Consider the following 9244-nt stretch of genomic DNA (forward strand, 5'->3'; position numbering starts at 1 on the left):
GGGGCCCAAAACTGGACACAGTACTCGAGGTGAGGCCTCACCAGTGCCGAGTACAGGGGGACCATCACCTCTTGGGTCCTTCTCCCCACGCTGTTCCTGATACAGGCCAGGATGCTGGTGGCCTTCTTGGCCACCTGGGCACACTGCTGTTCTATGGAGGAGCAGGACTTGCTTCTGCTCCAGGAGTGGCCTTTGCAAGAGCAGGACTTTCTCCTGGTGGTTCCTCAAACTTTTAGAAGGAACCTCAAAGGGCTTTGTTTGGAGAAAGCAGCTGGGAAGAGGGGGGCTGTGCTGCTTCGGGGATGAAGCAGGATGAGTGTGGAATTCCCTACCCCTTGGAGCTGTACCTCTGGCTCCCAAGGGGTTCACAGGGCAGGTTTTTTTCCTCTCCAGAGAGGCAGGGACCTGCCTGGCAAACTCCCCGAGCAGGAACCGCAGCCAAATCTCTGCCTGGAAACCTTTACACCGCTCCCGACAAGGAAATAAAGGGCACTGAGGACCTGGCAGAGTAAACCAGCCAAGCCCTGATGGGCCAAGCCCTCCATCCTTGGCCAGCAGAGAAGGGCTGGTTGGGTAAAACCAACCCTTGGAGGGGGGGGGAAGAAAAAAAAAAAAACTTTCCATGAGTACAAGTGGAAAATTAAGGACTTTAAGGACTTTCACACGAACCCTGAACTCAGCAGAGAAGAAGAACCACCACCACCAGGCAAGAAATGGGCCCATTCCAAAGATTAACAGGCTGGAAACCACCAGCCAAGAGTTCAGTCATCACTGGAATCACTGTAAAGGCTAGTTAAGGGAAAAATAAACAGATAGGCGGGATTAAATAAAATAAATGTGATTTTGAGTGCCCAGCTGTTAAATAGTAACTGGGATTAACTACTGCCTTATAAACACCTTGGGGTCAAAGGTGTGCTGCCTCCAGCGAGAGCAGAGGGAAAGGAGCCACCAGCAGATAAGGCATCGAGTCCTTGGACTCCAGGAATCCGAGGCAAAGGCTCTCTCCCAGCTTTACTGCAGAGGGATATTTCTTTCCCAGCAGGAACCCCAGGAATCTCCTACTGGGATCTTTAAGGGCAGTGAACTCTCAGGGGACCAGGAGCCCAGTACGGCTACTGGGATGGGCAAACATCGCTTCCCGCAGCCCAAAAAGCCATCGGTTTAGAGACATCCCAGATTTCTCACCTCTGGATTCATCCCCGGAGCCCTCCCACCCCCACACCTGGGGCACACCAAGCGTTTGGGCAATGGGGCAACTGGTATTAACTGGAGTGAGCTCGCCGGGAGCACTGCATGGAAGGGACTGGGGGGGTTAAATCATTTCCAGTGGCAAAATAAGGAGTAACGGTCTCCACTGGGCTGTTTTGGAGCTGGAAGCCCATGGAAACGTGTTTGTGTGGGGGAGCTGGTAGGGAAGCATCTTTAATCAGCATCAACTTTTAAATTAATTGGAAAACTCTGCAACCACAGCTTGTGCAGGACCCAGGGAACGTGCTGTCGGAGGGCTCGGGCAGCTCCGCCACACGGGGCTGAAAGAGAGGGTCAGCCACCAAAAAGGAAAAAAACAACCCAAAACCAAACAAATTGAAAACACCAAACTTCTCCTCCATGATACTCAAGGAAGCCCATGTTTTGGGGAAGGAATCAGCCCACCTGGCAGCACCCCCGCCTCCTTTCCCCCCCCCACAGAGATCCAGTCAGAGGAATCACAGCTTTTCAAAACTTCTTTTGGGTTTTCAAGGGGGCAACGCAGCAACCACCACCCAGGGAGGCTCCAGCTCCTCGGAGAAGACCCTCCTACGGCTCTAAGGGAACCCACCCGGCTTCGAAAGAGGAGCAGCCTGTTTGTAACACATCCCAGAGAGTCAGGAAATATGGGAAAATTGGGAATACATCCTTCCCATGTCCCCCCCGGCTGCCCCCCAAAAGCCCCTCACAGCGCATCACCTAGAGCTGCCCGTCTCACATTTACCAAAATACTCTATTTTCAACCCTGGAAAAGACTTTGATTTTGATACATCTGGTTAAAGGCAAAGCAAGAGAGAAATTTGCTTCAGCTTAAGCTGTTCCCTGCTCCGAGCTCGGAGGAATCAGTCCCAGGATGGACAAACATCACCCTCCTGGACACCAACTCCTCATGTTGGAGCAAAAACAACCCCTTTCTGGAAAGAAATTGAGCCTCTTTCTCTTAAATGGGGCAGGAGGGATAAGAAGTGACATCCCTGGGCTGGTGAGCTTGGAGAATATTTGGAGACAAGGTTGGTGAACGCAGGGAGACACCGGCTGCGCTGCCGGCACGAAGCTGATGGCTCCAAGGTCAACAGGGATCGGCCAGATGTTCTCACTCCAAAAAAACATGCCCAGGTTGGACACAAACCTCTCCCCACGGTGCAAGAATGTATGAGATTCGGGGCTCCCTGCAGGGAGATGAAAGGAGGAGATGGAAAACAGCAGACACAGGTTGAAGCTCAGCCCAGGCCAGCTGGAAGGAAACCAAAACATGAGTTTCGGCAAGACAAAGCCCCTGAGGAACCTCTGCTCCAGGCTGCCTACCTTCTCTCTCCAGGACAAAAAGAGCTATTCCCTACGCCCACACCTTGTAGATCATAGAATGGTTTGGGTTGGAATGGACCTTAAAGACCATCCAGGGACACCTCCCACCAGCCCATGTTGCTCCAAGCCCCCTCCAACCTGCCCTTGAACCCCTCCAGGGATGGGGCAGCCACAGCTTCTTGGGGCAACCTGGGCCAGGCTCTCACCACCCTCACACCAAAGAAGTCCTTCCCCACATCTCAGCTCCATCTCCCCTCTTTCAGGGTCAAACCCTTCCCCCTCCTCCTAGGGCTCCCCTCCCTGATCCAGAGTCCCTCCCCATCTCTCCTGGAGCCCCTTGAGGTACTGGAAGGGGCTCCAAGGTCTCCCTGGAACCTTCTCTTCTCCAGGCTGAACCCCCCAACTCTCTCAGCCCCCCCCCTCCCAGCAGAGGGGCTCCAGCCCTCCCAGCATCTCCGTGGCCTCCTCTGGCCCCACGTCCTTCCACGTGCTGAAGACTCCAGAGCTGGACACAGCACTCCGGGTGGTAGATAAACCAGGTCCCCACGCTGTCTGTTGTCCCCTTGTCCCCCAAAATCACAGCTCCTCAATTAAGGCAGCTCAAATGGGTCCCACCAACTCCGGGTGGTAGATAAACCAGGTCCCCACGCTGTCTGTTGTCCCCTTGTCCCCCAAAATCACAGCTCCTCAATTAAGGCAGCTCAAATGGGTCCCACCAGGGAGAGCTGGGGGGCTGCAGGAGGCAGCCAAGGGGAAGTTGTCCCCATGACGCCACCTCCGAGGACGGCAGGAACCTCACCCCAATTACAATGCAGCCTGTTTGACGAGCTGGAACATCATGTCCCCGGCCACCTAAGTTCTTTTGGCTGTCACCAACCTGAAGTAAACAGATTCTGCAGCGGCAATAAGCTCGTTACCAAGGCCACCGTATTGATCCCCAAGCGTAATTAAAATTCACAGCTCCAGCAAGCCCAACGCGACAGGGCGAGGGGGGCAGCCTCCGAAAAGCATGAATAGTCCCCCCCCCCACCTTCCCCATCCTGCTTTCTCGGAGGCAGGAAGCCCATGGGGCAAGATCTGCTGCTCAAAAAACCACCCCAGAAGTGGCAAAGCTTTCCCTTTGGACCATCAACAAGTCACCCCAGAGCTCCCCATATCGTGCCCCAACAAGGATTAATCGTGCCATGATGATGCTTAGCCCAAAGTTAGAGAGGGATGGTGGGGACCTTCAGGTTTGGGCACTGTTGGAGGTGGCCAAGTCCCCAGGAATAACAGCCCCTTATAACCCCCAGGGTTCAACTTGGAGAAGAGAAGGCTCCGGGGAGACCTTGGAGCTCCTTCCAGTCCCTCAAGGGGCTCCAGGAGAGATGGGGAGGGACTCTGGATCAGGGAGGGGAGCCCTAGGAGGAGGGGGAAGGGTTTGACCCTGAAAGAGGGGAGATGGAGCTGAGATGTGGGGAAGAACTTGTTTGGTGGGAGGGTGGTGAGAGCCTGGCCCAGGTTGCCCCAAGAAGCTGTGGCTGCCCCATCCCTGGAGGGGTTCAAGGGCAGGTTGGAGGGGGCTTGGAGCAACCTGGGCTGGTGGGAGGTGTCCCTGCCCAGGGCAGGGGGGTTGGAACTTTAATGAGCTTTAAGATCCCTTCCAACTCTAACTACTCTATAATTTGATAAGGGGCTCCCTGCTAAGATGGCAACAAGATGCTCCTCCTTGGTGGGACCCCCTCAACCCTCCTCCAGAAGCCTCCCAGTCCCTCCATTGCTCCAACCCAGGGTCCCATTGAGAGAGAGCAGGGTCACACTGGGCAGAAGTGTTAGCACAAGGTCCTCTGCGCCCGCGACGAGGGCCTGGGGACAGTCACCTCAAACGTCACCACCATCTGCTGAGTGAAGGTGAGTCAGAGTCCTCAGATAAGCAGCCCTGATCAAAGGGCTCAGCAGGAAACACACCGAGCCCTCTGCAAACCCCGACGACAAAAGATGCAGCCAGGGACGAGCAAATCTCTTCACCCCCAGTCCCACACCTTCCCCTGCGTCGGGATAACCAGTTATCCCAAAGGATCAACTCCAACCTGGCCTGGAAGAGCTGGTTTCCAGAGCAAAGTAATTCCAGTCTCAACCTCCAGCACAGGAACAGGCTCCAACATTCACACAGGCTGGAAAACAGGGTGAAAACTGTTGGGGTCCCGAAGAAAGCGTGGTGGTAGGGTGGGTCTTTGCAGAAGATAATCCCTCATTTTGGGAAAGGCTTCAAGAAAACATGGAGTTTCTGCAGATCTGCAGATTGCCCGCGCTCCAGAGCTGGTCGCCCACGTGGGAAGGAGCCTCCCACCAAGCCCAGGGGCTCGCAGGAGAATCAGTGCTGCTCAGGTGGGTGGTCCTCACGCCCACACCATCAACAGATGACACGAGATGCTGCTGAAGACTGCAGAGAATGAAGATCCAGCTCCTTTCCCACTTCCAAAGGCCACAGAGATCAGAGGGGAAACCCAGCCTACCCTCACGGGACTGCAGGAGCAGAAGGGAGAAGCAAGAGCCACACGCCCTGGCACATCGTTTTGTGTCCCTCAGACCCCAAAAAATCTCCCTTCCTCCTGCTCTCCAGTCCAATAACTTAATTAAGCATCTTCTGACCTTGCAGCAGTGCTGGGTCACAAGGACAGGCCTCCCTTCTGGACCTTTGGAGCAAGAAGACGCTTCAAGAAGCCAAAGTGATGAGAAAGACCCAAGAGTGACTTATTATGGAAAATAATTATCATTCTGTCATTTAATACAGCACCACAAGTGACCTGTCCACTCTCAGCCCCCGGGAAATCATCTCTGGTCAAAGCACCCACATGTTTTGCTCTCGTTGTGGGTCGGGGTATGGCCAACTCAACCTGGGACCATCTAACCCAGAATCACAGAATCTTCTAGGTTGGAAGGGACCTTAAAGATAATCTTGTCCAACCGTGAACCTAACTGACAAAAATAGACACCCACACAATAGACAACCCCAGCAATATCTTCATTTTTTGGGCTTTTCCTGCACCCCAGGGAAGGCCAGACCCATCCCAGCTGTTCCACAGGGAGCAGGAGGAGTCGTGGACTCATCCCAGCCCAGGCACCTCATTAGGAGGAGGAGGTAAAACCACAGGGAGAGGAGAGAATGAGAAAGCAAAAGGATGGAGGATTTGGGCAAGGAAGCAGAGACAGTGGAGAGGACGGCGTCTGGCTGAACCATCAGGAGAGGAGATGGTGGCCACTGGCCTGGGCCAGCACCCAAAGGCGGAGAAGGATTTACGAGCACCCAGTTGAAGGGATGAAATTAAAGAAAGAGGGAAAACCAGCAGCTCCAGGCACCCTGTCAGTACAAACAAGGAAAGTCTCGTGTCCCCCCCCGCCCCGACAGACGGCAGGGGAAGGTGGTTTATTAGCACCCGGCCTGGCAGAGCTGCAGGGACCTGAGATGACTTGGGACTAGGGACAAAAAAAACGGGGCAGAAAAGCCGGTCCTGGGATGGGGCAGGGAAGCAGGAGCCTGCAGCAAGGTCAGGCCCGGCTCAGGCAGCGGGAGAGCGGCTCCGCAGGCAGCAAGGGGAGAAATGATGCTTCAGAGACAGCATCCAGCCCTCCCTGGGGTCCCCGGGGGCTCCATCCACCCTCTCCCCAGCTTTTCCCTGCTCCCATCCTCCTGCCAGGGCTTTGGCTCGATCCCCCTGCAGAGCAGCAGCACCAGGCATTAGCATTCCCTGCGGGATTCCTCCGGAGCCGGCATCCGCAGGGGCACGGCATCGACCCCAAAACACCAGCCACAGGCTCCCCAGCTCCTCAGGGGCACAGAGCCCACCCTCCCTGGAAGCAAACGGGGAGGTTTTAACCCATTTCACCACTCCCCAGACGGTGCTGCATGAGTAAGCACATCTGGCTGCAGAGCATCCATCCATCCATCCGTCTGTCTGTCAGCACCCAGGTGTGACACAGCCCACCCCACAGGGACACAGCAGGGAAGTGACAGGCAGGGACAGCACTGTGAACCCCCCCTCCAAGGCCTTGTCACCCATCCTTAAGCACGGTGACGTGTCCTGCCCGCTCCAGGGCACCCACAGCTCGGCTGACGTGGGTTTGGAAACCAACCACCGTCAAGGGCACCTCCAGCCTCCAGGGAGGCAGAAGAGCAGATAGATGCCCAGACACAACGGTGATGGCACAGAGGGATCTGGAAGAGCACAACCCGCCCTTGAGCTCTCCCTTCACCCCCAGCTCCTATTCCCTTGGCCACGGTGTTTCCACCCCCAGCAGCATCAAGGCAGAAGTTTGGAGAAAGCTGAAAGCTCAGCATCGCTCACCTCAGCCCTCAAACCACTCCCCACCCAAAGAACCGCCTCGCTCCGACCAAAGCTGCTGGTATTTTTGCTGACAGCCCCATTTCCCATCAACGGCAGCCAAAAAAAAAAAACAAAGGGAGCTTCGGCAGAGCCAGGCGACCCCAGCTTTTGGGGGAAATCCCCCCATATTTCTGCAGAAAGGCTGCAGCTCTGCTCACCTCGGCTCCTGCTTAAACCTGGAGTTGATCATATTTAATCTCTTAAATCTCTTACCTCCCGCCGTTTCACTTTTTCACCTTCAACAAGTCACTGACAAGAAAGGAAAATAAAGATATCAGCGATTCCCCCCGTGGCTGGTGGCACAGCTCGGGTGCCCCTGATACACCCTGTCGATGGCAAGAAGGATGGATGGATGGATGGATGGATGGCTTCTTCTCAGGACCCCATGGGGGCCAACGTGGCTCCGGAGATGCCCCCCAAGGTGGCCCCGGGGCACCTGGAGGGCTCACACTGGCTCTTCTCCCTGCACGCTGGTCCCCTGTCCCCCAGCACCAGTGAAGGCTCCTCTTCAAAAAGCCACCCACCCGGTGGCAGGTCACACGGAGGAGACGGAGCCTGGCCACGTTCCCACCTTCCCCATCTCCAAACGCCTCACGCAAAGCCCATCAACAAAACCCAAGGAGCCTGAAAACCCAAGGAAGGAGCTGCTTCAGCCAGGATTTGTCCCCCACCATCTCCCCAAAATCATCTCTCTCTCAACCATCTTCTCCCCCCCCGGCCACAGCGAGAGCCAAGAGTCACTTCGACTCGTTTTTTTAAATGCTTTAATTGCCATCCTGCTTTGAAGGCATCTGAGCTGGGAGGGCAGGGGGAAGGGGGGGGAACTCGACATCTTATCTCAGGAGGGCAATTCTCCTTTCTTCCTCCTTTCAGCCTTCTGCCAATGCCTCCACTCTGGGCACCCTTGAATATCCTCACCCAGCCAAGGAACGGCTGCAGCCCCACTGTGGCTCCTCCCGAACGGCACCAAATTCCAGGTGACAGGACATCCCCAAACAGAATCACAGAATCTTCTAGGTTGGAAGGGACCTTAAAGATCATCTTGTCCAACCATCAACCTAACTGACAAAAATAGACACCCACACAACAAACAAGGAGCATCACCATCACTAAACCAGACCTCCCAGCACTACATCAACCCGGCTTTTGAACACCTCCAGGGATGGGGCCTCAACCACCTCCCTGGGCAGCCCATTCCAATGGCTGAGAACCCTTTCAGGGAAAAAATTCTTCCTAATATCCAGCCTGAACCTCCCCTGGGGCAACTTGCCTCAATGTCTTTTTTATGGTGGGGGGCCCAAAACTGGACACAGCACTCAAGGTGAGGCCTCACCAGTGCCCAGTACAGGGGGACAATCACCTCTTGGGCCCTGCTCCCCACACTGTTCCTGACACAGGCCCGGAGACACCAGGAAATTCGGCCTCTGGACCCATTCCCTCAACACGTACATCACAGTTCTTTTTACGACGCATATTTTGGCCCCATAGGATACTTGAGGATCAGTACTTTACTCCCCCTCTCTCAGATCAGCCTCGCGCCGTTAATTCCCCCTCTCTCTGGAAGACGACGGTAACGAGAAGGTGAAAACAACCCGAGAAGGTGAAAACAACCCCTGAGTTTGAGCCACGGCTGGAAGAGGAAGATCCCAGCTCCGCATTCCTCCGCTCCTTCCTCCAGGCTACGTCCACAGCCCGGATAAACAGGGTCGGGGAGCAAGGAGAAGCTCCAGACCCCCTTTTCCCGACGTGAGCCATGGGTCTGAGCGGCTGGAAGGTGGCCAACGAGGAGCAGCCCCTCCACGAGGGTGGGATGCTGCCCTCATCCCACCAGGGGATGGAGGAAGGAAGAAAAAAGGGGGAATATTCCCATTTATTGCGACTTCTCTGCCTCAGCGTGGCAGCAGAAGGCGGCTGCAGACCCCCCCGGGGGGGGAACGGGGGGTTCAGCACAGCAGGGACCCCCGGTCATGGCTTGGGGCCACCGCTTGGCTGGTGGGACCAGGACTTCAATGGGACATTGCCAAGCCCAGCAGCTCCACCAGTCTCCATGAGCTCCCCCCATCCAAATGCCGGTTACCCCCAGTTCACGGAGGTCCTGCACCCCGTTACGGCGACACGGCCAGTGGTCACCCACCCGTGGACCCCCATAAGGCCACCAGCACCCACAAGTGTCCCCCCCCTCCCAGATTTTGGGGAGCAGCAGCGGGAGATCTCAGGAGCTCCTGCGTGAAGGCCATCAAGGATGAAAGGGTGCAGAGATGATTTGGGAGAACCCAGCGCCAGGGGTTCCCCCACCCCAAAGGTGCTCCCCCACCCACACCTCCATC

The 9244-nt window shown here is 55.8% G+C and overlaps 1 protein-coding gene across 1 annotated transcript in view; it reads right to left on the reverse strand.

Annotated features, from left to right (window-relative positions):
* AHCYL1 (adenosylhomocysteinase like 1) overlaps nucleotides 1-7150 on the reverse strand; it is a 50074-nt gene extending 42924 nt beyond the window's left edge. The window contains exon 1 of the mRNA XM_014952919.1: nucleotides 7131-7150. The gene's annotated coding sequence lies outside the window, so the exon portion shown is untranslated. The remainder of the gene's footprint in view (nucleotides 1-7130) is intronic.
* Between the last annotated feature and the right edge of the window lie 2094 nt (nucleotides 7151-9244).

Source organism: Calidris pugnax, unplaced genomic scaffold (assembly GCF_001431845.1).
Source record: "Calidris pugnax isolate Ruff unplaced genomic scaffold, ASM143184v1 scaffold214, whole genome shotgun sequence".
Lineage (NCBI taxonomy): Eukaryota > Metazoa > Chordata > Aves > Charadriiformes > Scolopacidae > Calidris > Calidris pugnax.